We start from the raw sequence: 27,746 nt of genomic DNA, 5'->3' as shown, positions 1-27,746 counted from the left end.
CCCATGCCCAAGTGGGCTGGTATCTTAAAGGCTACTGGTTGAAGGAGCGGAAGGAGCTTCCCCAGCACCAGCCATATGGATATATGATTAAATGAGGCCGTAAAGTCTTACAGTACCTAAAACATAATAGTTGCAAGTGTGGTTACAGATGGTAGATAATGTTACTAACATTATTTTCTCATCTAACAAATAAGTTCCCATTCCCTGTGAACATGGATGTTATGCCATGTACAGACACACCTGAACATGAATAACTTGTTGTGTGCTTGCTTTAATAAGTGTGTCAATATGTCACTGCCACCACATCACACCCATAAACAAGCTGATTCCTAGATACATTCTGGAGTTTAATTAATGACTGTGTTGGGGTTTGGAAAGATAATTTGAATCTAACAACACCAGACAATCTGTGAAAAAACCCAGAGCCCCCTGTTCTTTCCAGGAAGACAACTTCTTTGTCTTCGGTCTGTGTTGAACATTGGTATGTAACTACTTTTTGTATGTGTTACTGGGTCTAAAGAGCCACAGAAAAGATTGTGGTAGCAAAGTTATGTTGATTCATGGTTTTAGAGCGCTCAGTCCATCACTGTGAGAAATGCATGGTGGAGCACTGTACTTCATGTCACTGTGGTTAGTGGCTTTATCTTTTCCTTATTTGTTTACTCTGTGATACCATCACCAATATTCATTCAGAGTAGGTCTTTGCCCCTTAGATAATCCTTTTTTAAAAAAAAAACACATTCACAGACACATTCAGAACTGTGTGTCTCTCTCCTAGGTACTTCTAAATTTAGTCAAGTTGACTATGAAGTTTGCCATCACAGCCTCTTTCATATCTGTAATCTTGCCTTCAGTAATGTGATTGTATTTAAAGTTCATATACCCAACTCATCAAGTATGAGTCTAGATCTCTTTTAATCTAGAACAACAGTCAATCTTTGTAAGAGGAGGCCACTTATTCGTCCCGGTCACCCAGAGCCAAAATAACCACACAGAAACTATATTAATTAAAGCACTGCTTGGCCCATTAGCTCTAGCTTCTTATTGGCTAACTCTTACATCTTAACTTAACCCATTTCTATTAATCTGTATATCACCACGATGTCGTGGCCTTCCAACAAAGTTTCAGCATGTCTATCTCTGGCAGTGGCTCCATGGTGTCTCTCTACTCCATTTTCCTTCTCCCAGCATTCAGTTCAGTTTTCCCCACCTACCTAATTCCTTCCTTGCTATAGGTCCAAATCTCTTATACTTGCAATTTTTCCCAAGTTTCTCTTAGGTAACTGTTGGAAAAAACAATGTTTAGTAAAATGGAGGATGAGTTAATACAGGAAAAAGAGATTCTAGCAGGAATACATGTTGTTAATTGTTCAATAAATCAAACTATTGAAATTATTAATGTGATAATAAATAAGAGTTGAGAGGTCACTCGCAGTAAATGGCTAAGGTTTTTTTAAAACTTAAATAAGTAGTTCTCATATTTGTTGAGGCAGGAATAGATAACAAGAGGATAAAATGAACAAAAAAATGGGGAAAAGTACCCTATATAATTTTTCACAAATGCAGCAATAAACATAAAGGCAGATGACAATGGATCAATAGGCATTAGTCCAAAAGAAGCAATCTCTGATGACATTTAATATAATTCTTCTTCCATCCTGAGAAGGACATACTAGAAACACAGAATAAAGTATTGATTGCATAGAAACTTGCTCACCAATGGACAATCAGGAGGTGGTTTTTTGAAGAAATGTTAACTGTAGTAAACTGGAGAATGCATGTATTTTATACAGAGGTGGGATGAGTTACAATGAAGTTACAGTGGAGTGTAGTATCATTCAGTGGTTCATTTGTGTAACTCAATTCCAATTGTGGACTTTATTTAGCAGTAAGTTCTATAGCTAAAAATGTGACTGTATTTTCCATTTTTCAAATATTAGTGAGGCTTGAGATCTCAAGAAATGTGATTTAGACTCTGGGTATATGGGTATATTGAAAGATGAGAAAAAGAGAGAGAGAGAGAAGGAGAGAGAGAAAGAGAGAGACAGAGAGAGATCATTTTTCCCTTCCCTCTTGAGCTAAAGGACATGAAAGTGTGTAAATCTTCACAGGGTATGAGACTGCAATAAAGATGTGTGCAAATTTAGATGGAAATTAGGTTTGTTCCCAGGACTCCTGGAAGATTGTCAGCATAGTGCTCAATTCATCGCCTTTATAGACTATGTATGTATTTATTTCTTTGTAAATTTAGTCTATAGAGTTTCTGTTTATGATTGTTCCCAAGGACATTCTTTTTCCAAGTATTTTTGTAAGCAGAAACTCAAAGCCAATTTTTAAAAAACCGTATCAAATGTAATCGGTACTTTCTATGGAATTCTCTTTCATTGATATTTCTGTTTGGCTTCTTCAATTTCTATTCTGTAATAATCATAGACTTTAAAAGATGAATAGGTTTGCATGTGTATATGGGGCATCTCCACACATGAAGAACCATATTATTATTTCTGGTATATCTTATATACCCTTCTGATAATTTTGAAACATATTCTGTTTCGCATTAAAGATTTGATTCCTAAATGTCTTTGACATTCTAAATATTCAGAGCCTTGTTTTGTAAGCCACAGTATGACAGTTGTGAATAAGATGCTAATTGTTGAAAAGACTAATGCTATTTCTTTTGAAGTACTTAATCATATCAATCTATTTTTCATACTTTCATTTTATTAATCTCAGAAAGCATATATTAAAGTAAAGAATGTTAAACCATTTGGAGTTAAAGAAGTTTTCCATGAGTTATGGATTCCCTGAAAGACACAAATATGCTTAAATTGATGACTTATGTACTTTTTGTTCATGGTTTTAAATTTTAGATATAATTCTACGTTTCTGTAAAGTAAAGCAGTTCTGAATATAAATATTTATTATCTAGAAGAGAAATAAGTTATTATCAGGCTTAATAGTTATGAAACTGGATAACATCTAGCTTTGACACATTTAAACTCTTTTGACTCTACTAAATGAGTGAAGTGGAACATAGGAGCCACTTAATCTAAGGTTTTTTATGTTTTATAACATTACTGCTTTGTTACTCAATGAAATTACGGGATACAGCACCATTATTTATTAGTTTCTATTTTATCAAATATTTATACTACTCCAACATTATAATAGTTTTTCAGAAAATAAAAAATGTACTCACATGAAGATTTAATATTCTTGTTTCTCACTTTGTAGTACAATTTGTAGAATAAAGAAAGCATGTGACTGGAGATTAGTAGACAGGCTTCGTTTTAATAAAGAGAGTTAATCTTGGACTAGAAGAAGATTCTTTTAGCTTCCATGTCTAGCCATGGGCCTCAGGCCAAGCTGGGCTTCTTCGCTGACTGTGTCTAGGGCATTCTGGCTTGTCTTGTATCTTGTATCTCAGTACATTGCCTTCAGAACTCAGGATAACTCGGGGAAATTATTTGGAATTATATTAAAAACATGAGCTTATTTTTCTACTTATACTGTCTTTTGTGAACTTTTTTAAAATTACTTTGTTGTAACCATAATGCTACTCTTAATTTCTTTTGGTATTTTATAATAAATTTAAGTGAACATACTAGCTCTATATTTGGGAGATATTAGAGCTATTTTAAAAGTTAAATTTTTCTTCGACAATATCACATATGTAATGCATCCTGATTTTTTTTACTACAGGCCATTTCCGATCTCCTTCTCAGGCCTTTTTCTCATATTCACAATCCACTGAGTTGAATCAGACATCCAGTGTGACTGTAGATTTGAAAAAGTACAGTGAAGCCTGGTGAACTTTTTTTGTGTACACACTGAAGAGAATGACCGTTTCCACAGAGTCCACCAGATTCCAATAGTTCAGCAGAGAGGACAATTACCCTCTAAACTCTTTCTTAATGTATGATTGACTAAAGAGAGGCTTTGTCTGGTGTAGGCCCAGCTGAGGTATCCTCAGCCACTGTGGGATAACGATTGCAATGGCTATGTCATGATTAGAAGACAGCATTTTGCAGAATTTTTCCCCATCTCCTGGCTCTTGCATTCCTTCTCCCCCCTCCCATTTTTGTGATGTTCCCTGAGCCTTAGAAGAAGTGGTAGAAATGCTTTGTTGAGGGTTGAACACTTAACTGTCACCAGGGCAGCTGTGAGCCTTCCCCACTGTTCATTTTACAGAGACACTCCCGTGATTAAGCTGACAGTAGCATTTGCACTTCAATCATGAATGCATTCTGTCTTCTTTCATTTCATTCCGGTGTTTACTTGTATTCTCTTTGAACCATTGGAATATGCTTATAATTGTTCTTTTGATGTCTGTGTCTTCAATTTCATCTAAGTTGTTCTTATTGGGAACCATTACCATGGACTTGACAATTTTGGCAGGGGTGAATATTGTCTATTTTTGTTTTGCATTACTTTTGCTTTTGTAAATGGATTTGAGTATCTGGAAACAGGTTGTTGGTTATGTATTTTTGTATAAGTTTTTCCCCCACCATCCAGAGTCCTGATGTTGAGCAATAGGTGCTTTGGGGTAGTCCTGAGAGTGTCTGTTTTTGACACTGATCACATGAAATCATTTGTTGACAACAAAGGGGCTCAACACACACACACACGTGCACACACACACAATGTGGTAATAGAACAACATTTTGAAAGGTGGCTAAGAGGGTACTACACGATGAAGTACAGAATACAAGTCATGGGGCACATGAGTCTTGAAAGAGCTACTATTTTTTTTGTTACAGTTCTGTCATGGTTTTTTTTTTTTTCTTTTCGTTTCTTCATGTTTGATGAATAAAAAAATATAATTGATGGTAAGATTTTAAGGCAAATCTACATAAAAAGGTGAATGAAATGATGGAGAAACCTCAGGATTTGAAATCTAAATGAAGTGAAAAGATAGAACTATTTAAGAAAACCCATGTTGAAATGAGGATGAAATTGAAAAACTGAATAATCTACCTAGAAAACCCGGAAGAAGGTGTTATAAGGAAAAGAAAAAAATAAAACAGAAGAAAGACTGTCAGGATTCAGAGATAAGTTAACTTGATCAAACAAGCAAAGAATATGAAAAGATTTACAGGCACAAGGAAAGGAACATACAGGAAATATTAGGTCCTGTGGAAAGATCAATCACTGAAATATAGTTCAAGAAGAGGGAGAACAATACCAGGTCACACCCACACAAATACAAAAGGTGTACAAAACAACAAATAGTCCAGACCAGAAGAAACTCATGTTTCATGGTTAAACACTAAATATACAGCTAAGAGACAAAGTACTGAAAGCTTCAAGAGAAAAAACACAGTTCCCTTAAAGAGAAAAGTCTATCAGAATAATAGTTGATTTTTTAGTGGAAACTTTGAAGGTCAGAAGAGCCTGGACCAATCTATTCTATGTTCCAAAAGACCATCAGTGACAACCTAGACACTGTAAAAAGAAAATCTGTTAATAAAGTTATATTTTAGAAATATTTCAAAGTTGGGCTGACAACGATTTAGTTGAAATATTAAAATCAAGAATAAGTCAATGAAAAATATAACGTGCAGAAAATATCAAGAAAGACCATAGATCGGCATGCTGGTAATGAGAACTGTTCTAGTTAGCTTTAATTATGAACTTGACACAGCTTGTAGTCATCTGGTACAAAAGCCTTGATTAAGGATTTGCCTAGACAAATTATTTGTGAACATGCTTATAGAGAATTGTCTTGTTTATTCAGTGATGATGAAGGGTCTATCCAAATGTGGGTGGTACTATCCCATGTGGACCTGGTCTGTATAAGAATCATAAAACACAGTCTTCTTCCATGTTTTTTATTGACTTCCTTGACTGTGAGTGAATTACCTCATGAAAGGTAATGCTTCTGGGAATAGCAAGGGTTCCTGTCCTTAGATTCCTGTCTTGTCCTCCCTGACTTATCTCAATGAGATGTGCCTTGGTGAAGTGAAAAACAAAATAAACCTTTTCATCTCCTACGTTGCTTCTAGTCATGGTTTTTGTCAAAGCAGCCAAAAGCAAACTAGATGAGAAGCTCTCATCTGTCTTCCCTTGTTCATTCTCCACTCCTCACTTTTCCTATTAAGAAAACTCTGTTTATTATCATTCTTCTTGGGATTGCCTTTTCTTTGGTAGGTTTCTCATTCCTGGGTTTCTATTTGTTTTTCAATGAAGATACAGATAAATATATTGTAATGCATCAAATAGGTCAAATCTAGATTTCCTTTGTTTAGAAGCAAGGACTTTTAGGGTCACCTTCGTGTTCTAAACAATATGGAAATGTTTGCATGTCTCAAATGTCTTGTGATAGCACTAGTTTCTTTGTGCTTTCTACAGTGGGGCTTGTTTCTCTTTCTGTGCTACCTCTACTTTTAGACCACAATTTTGGCCTTTCCTTTTAGCATTTTAGAGTCCTATATCATTTGACCAAGATCAGCAGTTGTCACTCTGTAACTCTGGGTTCTGTGTCTGAGAATTCCATCCACTAAAAATAGAAAATTATTAGGAAAGAGACTGTGTCTGCATTCCATACACACAATCATTTTCTTCATAATCTTTCTTAATCAATACAGTATAAAAATTATTTATAAAGCATTACACCATCATAATGATCATAAATGACCGAGGGAGTATTTCAAGTTTATGGGGAGAGACTACAGAGATGGCTCAGCACTTAAGCGTATTTTCAGGGAACCAATTTCAGTTCCCAGCATCCATGTGAAGTCTGATAACCATCTATATCTTCAATTTTAGGGTACCTGATATCTTCTCAACTCTGCTGGCACCAGGTATTCATGCGTCACACATGCTTGCATGCAGATAAAACACTCAAACACATAAAATAAATATAAAAAATTGAAATGAATGGGAAGTTGTATGCCCTGGGTGGAAATTTGTAAACTTCTTACAAACCAGAGCTTTCTGAGAAGAAACTCATTTGAGAAAATGCCTCCATAAGATTACCTGTAGGCAAGTTTGTAAGACATTTTCTTGATTAATGATTAATGTGGGAGTATCCTTGATAATGGTGGGTAGCCCCATCTCTGGAGAGGTGATGCTAGATTGTACAAAAATCACAGCAAACCACAAAGAGAAAGTCAGTAAGCAGTATCCCTCCATGGTCTCTTCTGTAGTTCTTGCTCCTCAGTCCCTGCTTGATTTCCCTCGTGATGAACTGAATTAAGGCATGTGAGCCAAAGTGACCCTCTATTCCTCAAGTTGCTTTTGGTCATGGTATTTTATCACAGTAATGATACATGGATATGACAGAAGTTGGTACCAGGTTCGGAATATATTGGTCTGAACGATCTGGCCATGTTGTTTTGAGGATGACATTGAAGGGATTTTGGAAAACTGGTCAGGAAAAGCAATTGAGTGCTCAGAGCTTTCAGATCTGTTGTGAGGGACAGGAAGCTAAGAATGCTGAAAGAGATCCAGACAATGAAGACCTGGCTTGTGACATTTCAGAGGGACTCTAGTAGGGCCATTTAATTGCTGTTTTTGAGTTAAGAATCTCTGGTATCCAGTCAGCTGGAGATGAAGAGTCAACTGTAATAAATAAGGGTAAACTAACACCAATAAAGAGAAACCTCTCCTTTTCTGGACGAATGATGCTAGTTAGTTAAGGCTGAGAAATCATCTGTGAAGAAACAACATCATTGAGGGGAAAGCTTCTGAGGGCATTCTCCTCAGCATCATTGCACAGAACCTTGGCCCAGGGTAGTGAAGGCTGTATCTCATGATGGGAATCAAACTTTATAGTGTGCATGGTCACCCAGCTCTGACTAGTTTTGAACGTATGAAGGGAACATGGAGAACAGCTAAAGTCTGGCACTGTGTGCTGGAGTCCCTAAAGAGAGTCTGACAGAAGCCATTAGTGAAGGTGCAGCCTCCGTTTCAATGTGTACCCCAGCATAATGGAGATACCAATCTTGTGATAATTGCTAAGGACAGCAACGGGTGAGGAGTGGAACAGGTTTAACCTATGAGGCAAGTTGTACAATATGGATGGTAGATCTGGAGAAGTGGAGTCGCGCAAGCCTTGTGTAATACAGAGGGTCATGAGTGGGTCCCAGGAATCAAACTCTAAATTTTTTTATATTATTGAATTTTTGCTTTTCCATCATTGTTATTGTGCCCTGGTCATTCCCTCTTGGAATGAGAAGTTTGCAACTTACTTTTTATTTTACAGGAACCCATATTTGAAGAGATTTTGGGTTCTTAGAGAGTCTACGGACAGTTTTAAAGATATTAAACTTTCAAAGACTGTGAGTATTTTGAATTTGAAATGTCTTTTATTTTCTGATACTAATATTAACATGACATTTTGGGGATAAAATAGAAAGAGTAGTTTGTAAGTTTATGCTTTTATTTATTTTTTTGAGAAATTCATACAATATTTTTTATTATCATATTCTTTTCTCTTCCTCAACTATTCCCTTGTAAATCTTTCTCCCTCTCCAACCAATTTAATGCTTTTTTCTCTTTCTTAAAAACAACAAAACATATAAAGAAAGCATACACAGACATACAAAGCAATAGCACCAAAACCCCGATGGAGTTGGATTTGGGATTGCCAACTACTCATGATGGCCAAGTACTCCTGAGTACAAGGTTTGACCTAGAATGTTACCCCATTGAATAAAACTAATTTTTCCTCTCCCAGCAACTATCAGTTGCAAATAGCTTCTTGGTTAGGAGTGCCCACTTCCTCTTCCCCATGGTGGAATTTGTCTGTTTTGAATTTTTTTCCGAACTTGTGTATTCTGTCATGGTCTCTGTGAGTTCATATATGCACCAGTCCTGTGGTATCTAAAAGATGCTATTACCTTGACATCATCCACAACCTCTGGTCCTTCAATTTTTTTTTTTACTTCTTTTTCCTCATAGTCTCCTGAGTCTTGAGAGGAAGGGTACAATAATGATGACCTGCTTAGGACTGTGTGCTCCAAAGTCTCTCATTTTTCTACATTGTCTAGCTGAAGGTCTTTCTACTAATTTGTATCTATTGCAAAAAAAAAAGGAGTTCAGTGATGCACAGATCTACATGTACAGCAAGTCATTATGAGTTATTTTATTGTTCTGTTTATTTAGCAGAATACCGTAGAGTAGGCTTTCTCATAGAGTACATGTCTTAGTTGGGGTTTCTATTGTGAAGAGACACCATAACCACAAAAACTTTCATAAAGGAAAATATTTAAGTGGGTGGCTTACAATTTCAGAGGTTTTGTTCATCATCATGGTGGCAGGACATGGTGGAATGCAGGCAGACATGGTGCTGGAGAAGGAGCTAAGAATTCTATATCTTACTCTGAAGGCAATAGGAAGTGTATTATGTATCATACTGAGTGTAGCTTGAGCAAAGGAGACCTCAAAGCCGACCTCTGCAATGACATACTTTCTCCAACAAGGTTATACCTCTTAATAGTGCTACTCCCTTTGGGGGGCGTTTTCTTTTGAGCCACCACAGTCTGTAACCTATCTAGTCTCAAATTCTTGGCATTATTAGAAAGTTTATGGCTTAATGGAGTTGTATGTGAACTTGACAAAGGGTCAATTGTCCTTGTTTGTCTTTGGTCAGTTTGATACTGCTAGAGTTATATGGGAAGAGGAAACTCAATTGAGAAAATGTGTCCAGTAAGGTGATTTCTATAAGGTAGTTTTTTGCTTAATAATTGGTGTAAAAGGGTCCAGTCCACTGATGATGGTGCCACTCTTGGGCAGATGGTCCTGGATTATATAAGAAAGCAGGCAAAGTAAGCCATAAGGAGCAAATCAGGAAGTATTTGCATGGCTTCAGTTCTTGTCCTAGTTCCTGTCATGATAACCTGTGGTTGGGACATATAAGCCAAATAAAACCTTTGTTCTCCAACTTGCTTTTGATTATAGTGTTTTATGTAGCAATAGATACCTAACTAGACAGGGTACATAGGCCAATATGACCCCATTTTATGTAAATAAATTGAATGCCCATGGATTTTATTATCTGTTTATATATTGTACACCTATTCTATGTAGACATTATCCACATTTGAGCCATTATATAACACACACAGACACACAGACACACACACACATGTTTTATTGTAGATTGGACCCATTACTCTAAGTGTGCTAGACAAGTCTGTTGCTACCAATCTGTATTTCACAATTTGTACAATTACTAGTATTATAATTGATAACTTTTATTTTGTTGAACAATGTTTATTCTTCTCTTTCTCCTGCATAATTATCTGCTAATAAGCCCTGACCTTTTAATTTTAATTCCACCTTCAGCTGGTAGAGTCTCTTTTCCCCATGATGGCAGTATCAACTGTTTTAGAGCATCCTATCCCAAACAGGCTGCTGGCTCCTGCAGGCTGAGCAGTTGCCCTGAACAGTGCAAAACTTGACTCCCACTGATCTTATTGCATTCACTTTCTGATTTTGTTTTCCATGCCTTCTCTGATTGTTTATTGATTCATTTTATGGTATTGTTTTCTGAGGAAAAGATGCCCAGAAGGGAATATTACTTGGGATTACTTGTGTACTAGAATGTGTTTATTTGTTAAAGTAATATTTTGGAATAAAAGTATTTTGGAATAAATTGACGTAATTTTTTTTTCCCTTTGGAGCTTTGGTACTACCGCTCTACCTCACAGTGTAGTCGGTAAGGTCCATTGTGCTGTGTGCTTACTGAGTTATTTCAGTTTGGAATGTCATCTTTAATGTCTGGAAGGTTTCTTGACTTGTTCAGAGGTTGTTTTCCTTTGATGAAATCCCTACATTGGATTCATCTTGTAGGTTTGCATTGTTATTTTTGTCTCTCTTTTCTCCTCTATTTTGTGTTCCTCTATTTTCCAAGGGTATGTCTTAACTTTATCTTTGATTAGGTTAATGTTACATGCCTTTATTTCTGTAGCTAAGACAATCTTGATTTTTCCCATTCTTTTCCTTTTTATAAATGAAGATGATATCTTTTGTCTCTTTGAGAACACATATAGAACACTTTTGTTTCAGCAGAATATCTATTTTTTTGCATGAAATCTGAAGTACATCTACTTGTCCTTTTTTGGTTATTTTAGTCACGTTTCTAATGTTAAACAAATTCTGTAAATTCCTAGATATGCTTAATTATCTACTAAGTAGGAAACTATAAGTTTTTTAATATTTCTATTTTTGTTATACCTACACCACTTCTCCTTTCCCTTACAGCACTTCACATTCATCCCTCCCTTGCTCTTATTCAAACTCATGACTTCTTTTTCTTTAAATATATATTCTTATATTCATATATTTGTTATTTACTATATATAACACACATATATATCCAAATTTATAAATGCAACCTGATCAGTCAGTATACTGTTACTTCTATGTATGTATATGCTTTCAGGGCTGATCATGTCATATTGTATGATTGGTGTGCTCTTCCCTGGATAAAAACACTGTTCGGTTGTTATGAATAACAACTGAGCACGAGAGTGGATTTATTACCTTGGCTTCCCTATGTAAGGTATCTGGGCAGAGCACCAAAGTGGAGAATATTTAATGCTACAGTCTTTGCGTATCCTCTGCTTGGGTTAGTATAAATTCTTCTCTTCTACATGAAGACTATGAAACGAACTGCCAGTAGAAGGAAGCATAAGACATTATGAAGTGAGGGGAAAACTAGTTGGTTTGTCATTTTAAACAAATTATCTTTCTTTTCTAACGTCTATTAATGGTTAATGTCATTACAATCTTTCCAGTTATCCGGTATCAAAACTTTAAAGCTCCTTTACATGAGTCTACTTTTGGGCCATTAATCTGAGTTAATAGTCACATCTATCACCCTCCAAAGTGCAGGGCACTTGTCCTCAGAAGCCTAGAGTTAAACAGCACGGTGGCATTAAGAGTTCGCAGTGCAGATTGGGACCTGAAGTTGATTCTGCCATATGTTAGCTGTAAGGCATTTCCAATACCTTAACTATTTACAAGATTCACTTTTCAGTACTTCCGGGGATTTTTTTCAATTGGACAATGTTACATAGTACTTTTCTGTACAGAAATTTTTTCTTTGTATATTTTACAATTTGGTATTATATCTTGGATTCCTGTTGTTATAATTTAAAACCTAGCTAGCTCTATAAATAAAGTGTTATTTTAGGAATTTACCACTATTTTGATATGTCACAAATCCCTTTATTCATATAATATTTGTGTTTCACCATAAAGTTTTCTCCCTAATTGTCTCTGCCTTTGCTTTTGTATCTCCCAGGATCTCTCTGAGTGACTGTTTCCAAGACCTGCTTGTCTTCCATTTGCTCAGAAAATGCTTTCCTTTGAATTCCATTTATCTCTTAGAACTTGGCTTTTATTAGTAGCTGACATAATAGAGTTATTTTTGCAGTCAATCTTTATTCAGTACTGTTCTCTAACTTTGCTGAAAACCTTTCTGATGAATGGATGTGTAGGCAGGGGTGTCACATATGCTTACAAAATGTGGCTGCTCCACTCAGCAGCTTTGCAAAGTAACAGTAATTAGTGTGCAACTACAGGCAGTGGGGAAGTGTGAGGGGTGGCCTTCCATTAATGAAGGCCGCCCGACGTAGTGATGTAGCGCTAACTGTGAAGGAAGTGGTGTAGAGTGTCTGAGAAAAGATTGAAGGACTGGTTACCAGGCTCTTTCTATTATAGATAGGAAATGATATAAATGCAAAGGTATTTAAGAGAAGAATGCTCAAGAGGCTGAGAGATCGCTTCCATAATAATGCATGTAAAAAGGCCCTTTTCATTGAGTCAAAGGGAGTTTGAAATATGTTAAGATAGACATCCTCCTATTTAGTGGTAAATTAGAGGCTATAATATGATTTTTTAGGCTTATAGCATTGTGGGATTCAGTGGTTTTAAAAGCTTTTCTCTAAAGACAGCTACGAAGATCTGAATTTGACTGTGGTCAGGGAAAGTCTTCTGAGGTGTTTTTTTTTTTTTTTTTTTTTCCCGAGACAGGGTTTCTCTGTGACTTTGGAGCCTGTCCTGGAACTAGCTCTTATAGACCAGGCTGGTCTCGAACTCACAGAGATCCGCCTGCCTCTGCCTTCCAAGTGCTGGGATTAAAGGCGTGCACCACCATCGCCTGGCTAGTCTTCTGAGGTTTGACTGCTGTTTAGAGATGGCCTTCCAGCTTTATTATTATTGTTATTGTTATTATTATTATTTTTTGTTTTAAATCTTCCTTGTGTTTTGTAAATAGCTTTTGTATTGCACCTCTAGTGCCTTCAAACTACTTGCTAGTTGACCCTCTGTGAAACTTGAGGCTCTAGAGCTTTCTTTTTATTTCCACTGTAAGGGCTAAGTTCTGCTGTTACATGTAGCTTAGCTCTGCTCACCTGTGTTTCAAGACATTTCACTTGTTCACAGAGAAAACAAAAGGCATAGGTTTTTAAAGATCTTTATTTTGTGTCGTATTTTTTTTACTTGCTTAAAACGATAGTGAATGTTTGTTGTATGATGTTTTATTCTTCTGGCTTTTTGAGGATTCCACTACCCATCTCCCAAATAAATCACACGGAGAGGGTTTTTCTTAGTTACGAATGTCTGGCCTTAGCTTGGCTTGTTTCTTGCCAACTTTTCTTAAACTAAATTAACCTGACTACCTTTTGCCTCTGGGCTTTTATCTGTCTCTATTTCTGTATACCTTCCTTTGCTTCTTTTTCCATGGTTGGCTATATAACTGGGTGACTGGCCCTGGTGTCCTCCTCTCCTTGTTCTCTCATTTGTTCCTTGATCTCTTCGTTTTTGGTTCTCCTTCTGTTTATACTCTCTGCCTGCTATATCCTTGCTCCTGCCTTGCTATTGGCCGCTCATCTCTTTATTAGGACCATCAGGTGTTTTAGACAGTAACACAGCTTCACAGAGCTTAACAAATGTGGTGTAAACAAAAGGCACACATTTGAAAATAATATCCTCCAACATGTTTGGGATGTGAACATTTTGCTGTGTATCAAATGTTGTCTCACTAAAAGTCACAGAGTGATAGAGGCTGTCCATTTGTTCATAAGCCAAAACACAAAGGAGTGATACAGCGTACGAGAATGAGTGGAGCTGTGCAGAGCAATTCTTGGTAGAAATGTGTAGTATTTGTGCTTCAGGTCTCTGGTGTCTATTACTCAGAGATAATTCTCTTCTTGGTGAATCCTTGTCCTTGTGCTTATGCTGACGGAATTGATGGTACATGCCCCCAAGAGAAAGATGGTGTCCATAGAAAGCTATTAGAGTTTTAGAGAGAAAAAAAAATGTTCTTTTTAAGTTCTAGGAAGTTTATAAAAATGATATTTTCTAGTCTTATCTTTTTATGTTGTAGTGTCTTAAATGATAAATGTCTTTGATATCTTGGGTCTTTGAATGCTTGATTCTCAGTTGGTGATACTATTTTGGCAGACGTCAAGAGGTATGGCCTTGTTGGAGGAAGTACAATACTGGAGGTGGCTTTGAGAGTTCTGAGACCTGTGCTATTTCTAGTTTGCTTTCTCTGCTTCGTGCTGTGGTTCAAATTGGAAGCCCTCTGTTTCCTTTTGGCATGCCTCTGCTCAGCCATCTTGTATTCTAACCCTCTGAAACCATACCCCAAGTAAGCTCTTTCTTCTATAAATTGCATTGGTGATGGTATTCTATCATGGTGATAGAAAAAGTGACGAATACACATACATTTCTAGAGAAATATATGTATGCACACACAAATGTATATATGGAGAGTTTTATCATAGCTGTCTCATCCTGATATTCTTTGATACATTGTTTTCCTCATTTCTTTGTCCAAGGGATTCTTTAGTTTATCAAACATGCCTAATTATAGCTTGTTATAGTGTTTATTTAGTAAGGCTACTAAGTGAGCCTTCTCAAGTATAAATTTAGTCAAATATTTCCCTAGAAGTAAGCCACACTCTCCAATTTGTCTGAATATTACACTTTTTAAAATGTAAAATACTAGATGCTGTGATTATTATAATGTGTTAACAATAATGTCAATCAGACATATTCCCAAGCAAGAGTTTGCTGTCTCCCCGCCACCTTTTTTTGTGGGCTACAGTTAGCCATTGGTGAAATTTTTTTCAAGTATTTTTGCAGACTGCTTTTCTTGTCATGCATAGCCATGAGGTAGGTCTCTTTTCACTTCTTCAGTAACCAACCAGTGATTTTTCTCAAACAACAAATTTCAGCAGATCCTTCAACACTCTTCTGGTCTTATCAGTGTGCTCTAATTTAAAGTGTTTCAGTAGAGTTCATTGTGATAGTTTCTTCCAATGCAATGCTTGCCTCAGCAGAAGGGTAGTTTATGAAGTATATTTCAAATATTGCTTGTCCCCGTGTCAATAGTGACTATCATTCACTTCAGGAAAAATTAAACCATATGTTTAATTATTTTCTTTAAAAGAAAAGCTTATATTATTGTATTTTGCTTCTTTTTCTATTTTAAAGTTTCCATAAACGTATTTAGAATCAGCATGTAATTTTCTTCTAAATGTGTGATGTTTCAATGTTTGAAAAGTTAAAGAAATAGTTATGTTAAATGTAAGGTTAAAATGTTCTTTTTTATATTAAGGAAAATAGAATTTAGAATCATCATGGAAATAGACTTTTGCATGAATTTTATTGTTTGTTATTTTAAAAATTTAAGAGGAAATATCTTAGAATTGCTTTATTAAATTATGAACTTATGTATCAAATTGGTCTGTCTGTAGTAACTGGCCTTAATTATATAAATGATGTTATTTCCTGTTAATGTTTCATTAGATTGAGTTATTACGTATTTAAATTCTTATTAGCCTCATGTTGTGATTCAGCTCTAAAATGTCAGCACAGAGAGGCTGAGGCAGGAGGATCTTGAGTTTGAGGATTCCTGGGCTACCTAGTGAGACTGTAAAAAAGAAAGAAAATTAAAGCTAGAAAACACTTCTGTTCATACTTTCCTATAATCCTATCTATGAAACTAAACAAATAAATATACTTATCAAAAGGAAAATGATATAATTATTTTTAAAAAAATATGTCAAATATGATTCAGGGTACATGTATTACAGAGAGTTCTTTGCATATATACTTGATATTTATTTTTATTCTTCTTTCATACATTGCATCCTGATCACAGTTTCTCCCCCCTCTTCTCCCCCCAGTCTCTCCCTTTTCTTCCCCTCTGTTTTCTCTTCCTCTCCACTTCTCTCCCATTTCCATATAGAAAAGGTGAGTCCTTTCATGGATATCAACAAAACATGACATATCAAGTTGCAGTAAGACTAAGAACCTCCCCTTTTATGAAGGCTGGGCAAGGGGAGGTTCAGTAAGAGGAAAAAGATCCCAAATGCAAGCAAGAGTCAGAAACACCATTCCTCCACTCCCACTGTTAGGAGTCCCAGAAGAACACCAAGCTACACAACCATAATGTATGTGCAAAGTATCTACCTCAGACCCATACAGGATTCATGTTTATTGCTTCAGTCTCTGGGAACTCCTATGACAGCTGATTACTTGAATCTCTGGGCCATGTTCTTGTGGTGTCCTTGACCTCTTTGGCTCCTATAATTCTTCCTCTCCCTCTTCTGTGGGGTTCCCCTGGCTCCACCTAGTGTTTGGTTGGGGGACTCTGCATCTACTCCCATCAGTTGCTGGAGGGTGCTCCTCTAATGACAGCTGGGCTAGGGTTCCAGTCCGTGAGGACAGCAGAATATCATTAGAAGTCAAGGAATCATTTCTTTGACTTTTTTTTCCTCCATTGAGTTTGGTTCTATCCTGGTCTCTGGGCTATTCTGCCTTTGGTTCCTGACCACCCAGGAAATGTTAGGCAGTGTTAGATGTGGGTCCCTCTCCTGGCATGGATCTCAAGTTGGGTGATCATTGGTTGAACACTTCAAAAGTTCTGTTCCTCCAGTGCCCCAGCACATCTTGTAGCAGGACTGATTGTAGGTCCAAAGATCTCTGGCTGCGTTGATTTTTCAGTCCTACTATTGGGAGCCATGCCTGGTAATAGAAGATGGCCAGTTTGGGCTCCATAGCCCCCATTTCTAGGAGTTCTCTCTTATGGATTCCAGGGAGTTCCCACCAGACTAGTTTTCCAAATAACTCCCTGCAAACACCCCAAATTCCAGTTATCTTTCCATGTACTCTCTTTCTTCTGTTCACATCTCTACTCAACCCCAGTCAACTCTCAAAATCTATTATATTTCCTCTTCCAAGGGAGATTTATGTGCCCCGCCCCCTTGAGCCCTCCTTGTTACTCGATCACTCTCAGTCTGTCTGTGTATGGCAGCATGGTTATCCTTTACTTAACAGCTAATGTCTACTTATAGCTGGGTACATACCATGTTTCTATTCTGGGTTTGGGCTACCTCACTTGGGATAATATTTTTTGCTACTTTCATCCATGTGCCTACAAATTTCTTGAGGTTATCTTTTCTAACATCTGAGGAATACTCTACTGTGTAAATGTTCCACATTTTCTTTATCCATTATTTGGTTGAGGGCCATCTAAGTTGTTTCCAGTTTCTGACTATTATGAATGAAACTGCTACGAGCACAGCTGAGTAGTTTCCTTATGATAGGTGGAACATCCTTTAGGTATACATCCAAAAGTGGCAAAGAGATGGTTTGGTAGGATGCAGGGGGTTATTTCAGTTTTCTTGTGACAGAGTATATGGTCAATATTGGGGAATGTTCTGTGAGGTTCCAAAAAAAGGTATATTCTTTTGTTTGAGTGAAAGGTCTTTAGATATATGTTAGGACATCTATTAGCCAGTATTTCTTTGTTTACTTTTTGTCTGGATGACCTGCCAATTGGTGAGAGTGGGGTATTGAAGTCTCCCACTATCTATTTATGAGGGTCAATGTGTGATTTAAGCTCTATTACTGTTTCTTTTACAAGTATGGATGCACCTGAACTTGGGTCATAGATGTTAAGAATTGAAAATGATCTTGGTAGATTTTTCCTTTGATGAGTATAAAGTGTCCTTCTGTTACTTTTGATTAATTGTGGTTTGAAGTCTATTTTGTTAGATATTAGAATGGCTCTACCAGCTTTTTGGGTCCAATTTCATAGAAAAATATTTTCCAACCCATTACTCTGAGGTAATGTCTTGCTTTGATGTTGAGGTGTTTTTCTTGTATGCAGCAGAAGGATGGATCCTGTTTTCATATACATTCTGTTAGTCTGAATTTTTTCTTTGGGAAATTGATTTCATAGAGATATCAATGACCAATAATTGTTAATTCCTGTTTATGTTTTGTTTCTGTTTTTTGGTTGTTGTTGGTAGTGGTAATGATGGTCATGATGGTGGTGGTTGTGGTGGTTGTGGTGATGGTGGTGGTATGTGTGTGTGTGTGTGTGTATGTGTGTATGTATGCTTTCATTCTTTCATTTTTGCTGGTGTAAGATTATTTATTATGTAAGGTTTCATGAACAGTCTCCTTGGGTTGGAGTTTTCCTTCTAGTACCTTCTACAGGTTGGTAGTGTGGATGGATATTGTTTAAATTTGGGTTTGTCATAGAACATCTTCGTTTCCCCATCTATGGTGATTAAAATTTTTGCTCAGTATTACAGTCTTGGCTGTTATCCATGTCCTCATAGATTCTGCAGCACATTTGTCCAAGCCCTTCTGCCATTTAGAGTCTCCACTGAGAAGTCAGGTGTAATTCTAATAGGTTAGTCTTTATATGTAACTTGGTCTTTTTCTCTGGCAGTTTTTAATATTGTTTCTTTCCTCTGTATGTTTAATAATTAGATTATTATGTGACTCAGGAATATTCTTTTATAATTCAGTCTATTTTGTGTTCTGTATGGTTTTTTTTTTTTTTTGCATTTATAGATATCTCTTTCTTTAGCTTGGGAAAGTTTTCCTCTATGATTTTGTAAAAAGTATTTTCTGGGCCTCTAAACTGGGATTATTCTCCTTCTTCTACACTTATTATATTTATGTTGGGCCTTTTAATAGTTTCCCAAATTTTCTAGATGTTTTGTCAAGAAAGTTTTACATTTAATATTATCTTTAACCGATATATTTATTGTATTCACTCTTCCATCTGTTGTGTTATGATACTTGTGTCTGTAGTTTGAATTCACTTATCTAGATTTTTTTCCAGTTTGGAAAAATCCAGAATTTTCTCAGTTTGTATTTTCTTTATTGTTCCGTTTTCATATCTTGAACAATTTTATTTATTTCCCTTAACTGCTTATTTTTTTTTCTTGACTTTCTTTAAGGGATTTATTCATTTACCCTTATTTTCTGTTTGTCATTTTCTCAATTTCTTTAATGGATTTATTCAGTTTTTCTTTAAGGACTTCTATCATCTTCATAAAATTGGTTGGACGGTCATTTTCTTATGTTTCAGCTATGTTGGAACATCCAGAATTTGTTGCTGCTATAGGATAGCTGGGTTCTGGTTGTGACATATTACCCTAGCTGTTGTTGATTATTTTCTTACACTGGCATCTAGGCATCTGAGTTTGGACTAATTATAGGCCTAGGTGCCAATTTATGAGTTCTCTTTCTTGGATAGGTGTTTTATTTTCCTCTAGCTTTCTGTTTCCTCCATGATTTTTTTTTTTCCAGAGTGGACTCTGGCTGAGTAGAGGATCTCCATGCAAGTTGGGGGCTAGATGACTACAATGGCCTCTGGTGGAGCAGGAGTTTCAGCCAGAGTTAGAATTGAGAACTGAAGTTCTCTCATCAGGCGTGTCCTCTGGTTCAGTAGGGTGCCTCCATTGGATCTGGGGACAAGGATGTGGTGACAAAGAGGGGAGGGCAAGGTGGGGGTGGGGTGGACAGGCACTGAGAAAGTTTGAGTAGTCCATGGATGAATATCCCACCTGGAGTTCTAGTGAACAATGTGGCCTCTGGTGGGACAGGTGGTTTATGCTGGAGTTATCAATATTTATTATTTTTAAAGAATCAGAAGTTGCTCACTATTTTTTAAACAGTAAGGAACAAATTATTTTCTTTTTTGAAGACTTAATAAGATATCCTCAACAAAACAAATATTTTGCAATCTAAATGATCTGTTTTGCATAATTATATAACAGAAAAATTGGGTATAATCAAGCTGATTGATACATCATTGACATCACATATTATTGACTTTTTGATTGTTTGAAATATTTAAGATGAATTTCCGTTTACAACAGTATATATTAGCTCTTTGCAACTTATTCCACTCATCTGAAGTTTTGGAATATGGTTGCTTCTTCCTATTTCTAGCTTTCTACCCTAGCATATACATTCTGGACTCTGATTTTTAAACTTTTGGTGTCCACATTTAAATAATATCCTGCAGAATTTGCTTTTATGTCTCTTGCTAGTTCCAAGAGCATATTGTCTTATAGATTGATCCATGTTGTTGCAAAATTGAGATATTTTTTTAAGACTGAATAATATTCTGTTGTTACTTATACCAAACCTTCTTTATCAGTTCAAATATCAAGGAGATACTTTCATTGTTTTTATATCTTGGTCACTGATGCTACAGTGAAGCTGGAAATATGGCTATCTCTTTATCAAAATTGCGTAAGACTTATAAAATATGAGTTGAAATATGAATAGGAAAAAATAAGTCTTTTGGTTTATTCCTTATCATAAAAATTCTGTAGGTGATGTTTATTTTGAATAATTGAATTTATTATTTTTATACATCAGTTGTGTTATATTTAAATATCATATATGATAATAGTGAATAAAGTGGCATAAAATATTCTGCTGGTGCTCTTTGGTAGCAGGTCTTTAACTTGGCTACTCTTAACAGCCAAAGGAATTTTGACAGTTAAGTAATCCCTTCACCACTTAAGTACAACAGGGTTTTATTATTAAGTACACTGCCTGGAAATGGTGCACTTTTTTCATGCACACTATAAACAGTTTTGTTAGATTCGTAATCCTGCTTGTCAGATCTGTTCACTGTTTGATATTAATCAGCAGGTTTATAAAAGGTGCAGTGCTGGACAGGAATGAACAGAAAATACATTATGAATAATGTGTCCATAAATCACTGAGAGTCATACATCTCTTCTCTGAGGTGTACAGAATATTTTGACATTTCGTGGGTGGTTTGATAGCTAGTTACTAATCCTGAAGTTTAATAGTGGAAGCTACTGTCTGCTCCATGAATAGAACTGGCTATCCTAGTGCAGATTTATTAAGCATTCATGAGACTCTTTTTAATGTTTGTCTTTTCTTTCTTTTTTTTTTTGTAGATTACTTTTAGGATTATAGAAAGAGTGAGTAAAAGGTGCAGAGATTTTCTATGAACCCCTCCCCCAGGTATGTTGGGGGAGGATGCTTGTTGGTTCTCAGCTGCTCAACCCCCAAATAATCACACAGACACTATGTTATTTAAATCAGTGCTTGGCCCATTAGGCCTAGCTTCTTATTTGCTAATTCATCTCCATTAGTCTGTGCATCACCATGGAGGTTATGGCCTACCAGCAAAGTTTCAGCATGTCTGCCTTGGCGTCGGCTCCATGGCTTCTCTCTGACTCTGCCTCCTTTCTCCCAGCATTCAGTTTAGTTTTCCCTGCCTACCTAAGTTTTGCCCTATCAACAGGCCAAGGCAGTTTCTCTATTAACTATTGGCATTCACAACATACAGAGGGGAATCCCATATCACAGGTATGTGCAATCGCCTCAGTTATGAATATCCAATGCCGGAATGGTGTATTCATTACAGATTATAAACTACACTCACATATCATTTTCACCAAAGACCATAATTTACAGTAGGGTTCTCTCTTAGTGTTGTACATTCTATGGGTTTGGTAGATTTTATAATTACATATATCCTTCATTAGTTTATAGATGACATTTTCATTGCTCCAAGAAGTCTTTGTGCTATGCCCACTCATTCCCTCTGCCTTCCTATTCCAATTGGAAGCCAAAGATCTTTCCATGGTTTTCGTAGTTTGCTTTTCCAGAATTTCATAAAATTTCAGATTGTCTTCTTGCCTCTAGTACTTCATATTTATTTTTTTCTTTGTCTTCTCATGACTTGAAATTTTATGTAATTCCAAAACTCCTCTGTTTGAGTGAAATCAGTTAATCCATTCATCTACTTGAGTATGTTTTGATGACTTCAAGATTTTAACAGTCATGAATAAAGCTTCTAGAAGCATTCATGTACACTCTTTCTATGTTTGTGTAGAAAGATTTTCAGTTCCTTTGGGTGGATACCATGAAGTGCAATGGTAGCTCACATAGAAACCATGTGTTGAGTTCTGTAGGGAACTGCCAAACTCTATTCTAAAGCTGTTATATTGTTTGTCTTTGTACAGTATGGGTGAGGGTTCCTGTAATCTCACATCCTGGCAGCATTTGTTGTTGCTGGGGTTTGAGGCTATTGCTGTCTTAGTGGATATAGAAAGGTATCTTTTTGCTGGTAATGCTTAGTCTTTAAAAATATGTGTTAGTCTAAATACCTGTAATAAAAATTCCATGAGTACATCAGGAATGAAAGAATATAAAATCATGAGTAATAAGATCACATGTATTTTTACCTTCTATCATCTTTCTGTATTTTAGCAAATATTCAGTTGTTACTTTACCAGTACATAATCAGATGTTTTATCCATAAAAATAAGAATTGTTTCTCTAACTTGAAGTATTGAAAATGATTTGTAATTAATTTAACAATATTTTAGGAACTCCAGGGTTTGAATATGTATCCAGTGGGCTATTATGAGGGACCATCAAATGAATGACATAATATGTGGAACAATGACACATGATAATGTGGTGTTATTCATTTATGAACATAAAGGTTTTGCAACTAGATTTTCATCCCTCAAATATCTGGATTAGAGAAATGAATATATCTTGTCTAGAAGCTACTCAGCTTAAAAGGCAATTTGACATAACCCAGCTGCTTTCTACCCTCTCAGCTCTCACTCTGGTCACTTCTTTATGCTTACGATTTTAAGAAGCTGGCAGGTTTTGATACAGTTTCCATGTGTGCTAACTCCTCCAAACTGGACCTGAATATGATTTACTTCTGAATTGTTCTCTTGTTTTTATCCAGTCTCTGTCTTCTTCCTTATTTTATAATTCTCAATGCCTTACTTGATGGATAGTTTCCCCACAGATGTCACAGTGTGGTGTTATTGGCCACATCGCAGCCACTACTGGAAAGCAGTGTTGAACCTGGAAAGATAAGAAAGCAAGCAAGAGAAGAACTAAACAAACCTGTTCTCCATAAATGTGGTAGAAACTGTGTAATTATAAGTGAGTCTGTAGCAGGGATGAGTTTCTCTTAACACATTTTGTCTGTTTTGAGAGAGAGGTCTTTCGTAGCTCAGGTTAGTCTTTAACTCATGATTTCCGCCTCTAGAGTGCTGTAATTAGGTGTGTCTTTCAATCCATTTAGCATCTGTAATAATCCATCAATTACAATATCACTGCTATGAAGGAAATGTAACACTGGAAAACACTACTTACCAGATATTTAACATTTCTTTTTTAAAAACTTTTCTTTTTATTTCATTATTTACAAAAGTGGAAATAAGCCACAGGTATCTTAGAATCGGTTAAGATATAGAGTTGCACAAAGATGCAAACCTAGAGCCAGTGCTTGAAAAACTGACATTGCAAGGCAGAGTATGTTCTCAAACTGTGGAGTCACCATGGTGCCATTGGGGTTAAAATGCCTGGCCTCTAGTTATGTACCCACTATTAACAAAAATCCCACCTATCTCCCAAACTTTTAGGCCTTGGTATATTTATTCATGTATAATGTTCATACTCTATGCTTTATCTGGTCCTTCTCAACGTATGTATTTATTGAGATAGGGTCTCGTTGCACAGCCTAGCTGACTTGGAAGCTTTTTATGTAGACTAGGCTGACCTTGAATGCTCAAAGACTATGAGAGTACCTATTTCTGTCTCCTAAGTGCTGGGACTAAGGGCCTGAGTCACCACTCCCACTTTTTCAAAATACGTATGATAAGACTGAACATGATAAGTCCTCATGGTAGACATCAATAAAGGAAGCTAAACTATGGAATGGGGAAAAGATGAGCAAAAAGAAAAAAAAACCTGATTCTTTTATTGAAGACTCTTATTACATAGTATGTATAATGATAAGAAGGAGAACTAAGGAAGTAATAGGGTAATTACTATTCTTAGAGAACAAATGTTTATAGTTTTAATGTTAATTCTTTAGTGTAATAAATAAGCAAGATTGAAGGACATCTTTTATAAGGTACATTGTGACATGAAACTTCTCTGGCATTTGATAATTTACTTTGTCTTCAGCTTTGATTACATGTCTAGGATCGAGAATACTGTCAATATTATATAATCACTGGACATTTTTCCTCAAAGATTTAAAAAGTACATTGAAGTATTACGGGGGGGCAGACTCATTTTCTTAGGAGAAAACACAAACACAGAGAAACCACAGTCCTGTGTAGTATAGGAATCTAATTAAGACTAATGAGACAGCATTAAATTTAATGTATGATGATTTTTATATGTTCAGTCATTAGAGCTACACAAGCTGTTTGTTCGAGTTGCTCTTTGGTGACTGTCTCCCTACAGGCATTCCCCAGTGATTAACCTGGATATGCTTCCAGAGAAGCTAACACAAAGGCATTCAAGACGACTTGTGGTACAGTTGGGATCCTTCATAGTCAGACCCACCAGGCAATAAAGACAGACTTGTTAATGCTGTGGGAAAGTTCTCCCAGCTTACAAAGTATTAGGATTTAGGGACATCGAAGCTCATAGCGTATGAAAAAGGAAACTAGTTCTGCATGGGAAAGAACAGGGCAAGTAATGGAGAGATAGAGAAAATGGTTTTACTGAGTTCTTGTGGACACTTAAGGTCTTATGGACACACAGGAGTTGAGGAAGAGCTAAGTTAGAGAGTCATGCCAGAGTCTGAAGCTGAGGCTAGCTGAAGGCATAGAGACCCAAGGAAAGAGTTAGGGTCTATCATCTGGACATCAGAGATTCCACATAATATGAAAAGTTTCTGTGAAAACACCCACCACATCAAGTTATAGATCATATTCACTGAGTTTCCTGTGTTCTAGACAATGGGCTAAGGAACAAGGTGATTTTAATTTGGTCCTTACAACAGCCTCATGACTTTGCTATCTCCATTTTTCTTGAAAAAAAAAAGAGAAGTAGAGGGACACAAAGTAAGAGTGACACATTCAGTCTATGGCCAGCTAAACATAAAACACAGAACCCAAATGTTACCTAGCCTGGGGAGATGGGTTATGCTTTTACAAGAACCTAAGAGGCTTAGGGCACATAGAGATTATGACCCTGCTTATATATACTGTCACAGAATGACACTAACCAATCTACTGTGATTTGTTTTTAAAGAAGAGACCTAAAGTTTTCTTATCATGGGTCACTTTGTCCTGAGACTTTTTTAAAAATAGAGTTCAAAGTTGTAGCCCTTTCAGATATGAAGCCTTCCTGCTTTAAAGACCGAGGATTTACACTATCTTCTCCGTGACACGCATGCTTTGTAAGAAACTTTCTGAAAGGTTGTATTTAGAGTCTTCTGGATCTTGTTGGTCTCAAGGGACAGTGACTCAGCCTTGCTGTGAGATGGTTCAGGCAAAGTATGAAGCACAGATATCCATAGAAGGCCATGGCCAAACCAGGGAACTAACACACTGACCACAAGTGCAGCACGGGGGGGGGGGGGGTTGCAAATTGATGCTCAACAGAATGAAATACATTCTCTCCTGTTTTTCAATCATTTCTTGCCTGTCTTAATTCCTCATATTCTTTCCGTCCTGTTTTGAGGAAGCCAGAAATGACAAGGTTTCTTCAGAATTACAGCTTTAAGTTCTGAAGTAGCAAAACTGGAGATCAATGCAGAGCGTTTAGATGTGATCCTGCCATTCTTCATTCTATGTCTATCTGTGCTCCTCACTGTCTATCACCTCAGAGAGCTACTTTCCTCTCATAAAATACAGAACTTTCTGTTTTGCTGGTTCAGTGACTGGGAAGCTGGAATTTTTCCTTCAAAAAAGGTGAATTGAGAAATGTGCTTAGCTTATAGGTGAGCATATCTTTAATCCAGAGCTACATGTGGGTGGAGTTCTAGCTTACATTCAAAGGAAGAAAATTTATATGTATGAAATAAATCCAATGCTTGAGGACCCAAGTCCATAAATTATGGACTGGTTTAAATATGTACAATTCAGGGTTTAACAAAAAGCATTTGTTTTATGACCATGAATCTGTAGGATTGCACACTTCAGTGGCAGTGTGGAAAACTCCAGATCAGCTGGTTGGTTCATTTTCTGCTTCATAATCTAAAACTTAAACGTGGTCTCCTTTGCTTTAAACATGTAGAAGGTCTAAGGCATTTTTCCGTAACCGGGTTACCCACCTTTCTTTTCAAGCTACTGTCTACGTTATTGTCACATGGTTTGACAGAGAATTCCTAGATAATGTCTTGCTGCCTCCAATTTTTGGATTGATGATTTCATTAAAAGCCATTCTCCTATCATCATTTTGCTCTCACTGCTTTAATGTGGTCAGTAGAGTTCATTAGATGTATGTGTTAATGGCATCAACTGGGCTCAGGTTTCAGTACAGCTGAACCTCTCTATTGTTAATCACTTAGCTAACATATGTCAATATCATAGTACCTAATAACACTCTCCTTAGTGAGTTCCTTTATATTCCTGTGTCTGCCCCTCTGAAAGACCAGAAAAGCATTAATTGTCACGAAGAAGAGGTTAGTATACAGCTGGCCTCCTCTCACTTGGTCAACAACTTTCTACTTGGTTCAGAACCTTTCAGCTTGCTCAGCCTTTTTCAGTGATTTTTTTTTTCCCACTCCTTCTCTCTCCCTCTGAAGTAAGTGCTGTTATCACATGCGAAACTCAGGGGCTTGCAAGTCCAAGAGAGGAGAGGGGAGATTTTATTTCATTTTATTTTATTTTACATCTTTCTACTCCACAGTCACATCCGACATTTTTCATCTTGAAGTGGCATAGCTCCGAGTGATCTTTGTTTGCTCTTAGCAGTATCATCACTCCCTGGGGACACTGAGCACGTCCAAGACGGAGTGGGAAAATGTTGTAGATCTGTTCAGGATGTATATTGCTCTTTGGAATTTTTGGAATACTGAGATAATTTTGATCTTCATATCTTATATTTGGTGTCCTTTGATATCTGAGAGTTTAATAAAAGTCACCATCTAATCTCTTTTTCTCGTTGTCACTGTGTCCTCTTTTTAGTTTGATGTCACGGTAAAGAGAAAGATGAGGGCCTGATATTGAGGGGTTGCTGGCTTTGGGGTGTGTGGTGGGCACAGCAGAGTGTGATGACGGTAAAGAGTAATTCTGCTTCAAGGAGGACACTGCGCAATTTTTTAAACTTAATAGGATTAGTCATGGGAACTATTTTTAGCAGAAGTTCAACTTTATCCATGTATTTTAATGTGGGAAAATTGTGTCCTTTTCCCTCTGCTAATGTTTGATGTATTCCAGCCCTCCTGTGAGTGTGTTTGAGTATCTTAGGGGATCTGGAGTGGAGGAGAACTTCCTCTCGGATTTTCTCTGTTTTCTTTCGGGAAAATGACATTCCAAAGCTGTTTCACTTTCTGACAGGAAGTGGAGCCTTGCCAAAAATGATTAAAGTCCAAGAAAGCATAACAGCCCCAAAGCTGCCGCAGTTCTTTAGGAGCCCGAGTTTGACATTGTGTCAAACAAACATGAAATATTGTTTAATAAATTTGAATAATACAGAGATAGGGAAAAATCATT

The sequence above is a fragment of the Chionomys nivalis genome, chromosome 22 (genome assembly GCF_950005125.1).
Source record: "Chionomys nivalis chromosome 22, mChiNiv1.1, whole genome shotgun sequence".
Classification (NCBI taxonomy): domain Eukaryota; kingdom Metazoa; phylum Chordata; class Mammalia; order Rodentia; family Cricetidae; genus Chionomys; species Chionomys nivalis.
Note: the sequence above shows the minus strand (reverse complement) of the source record.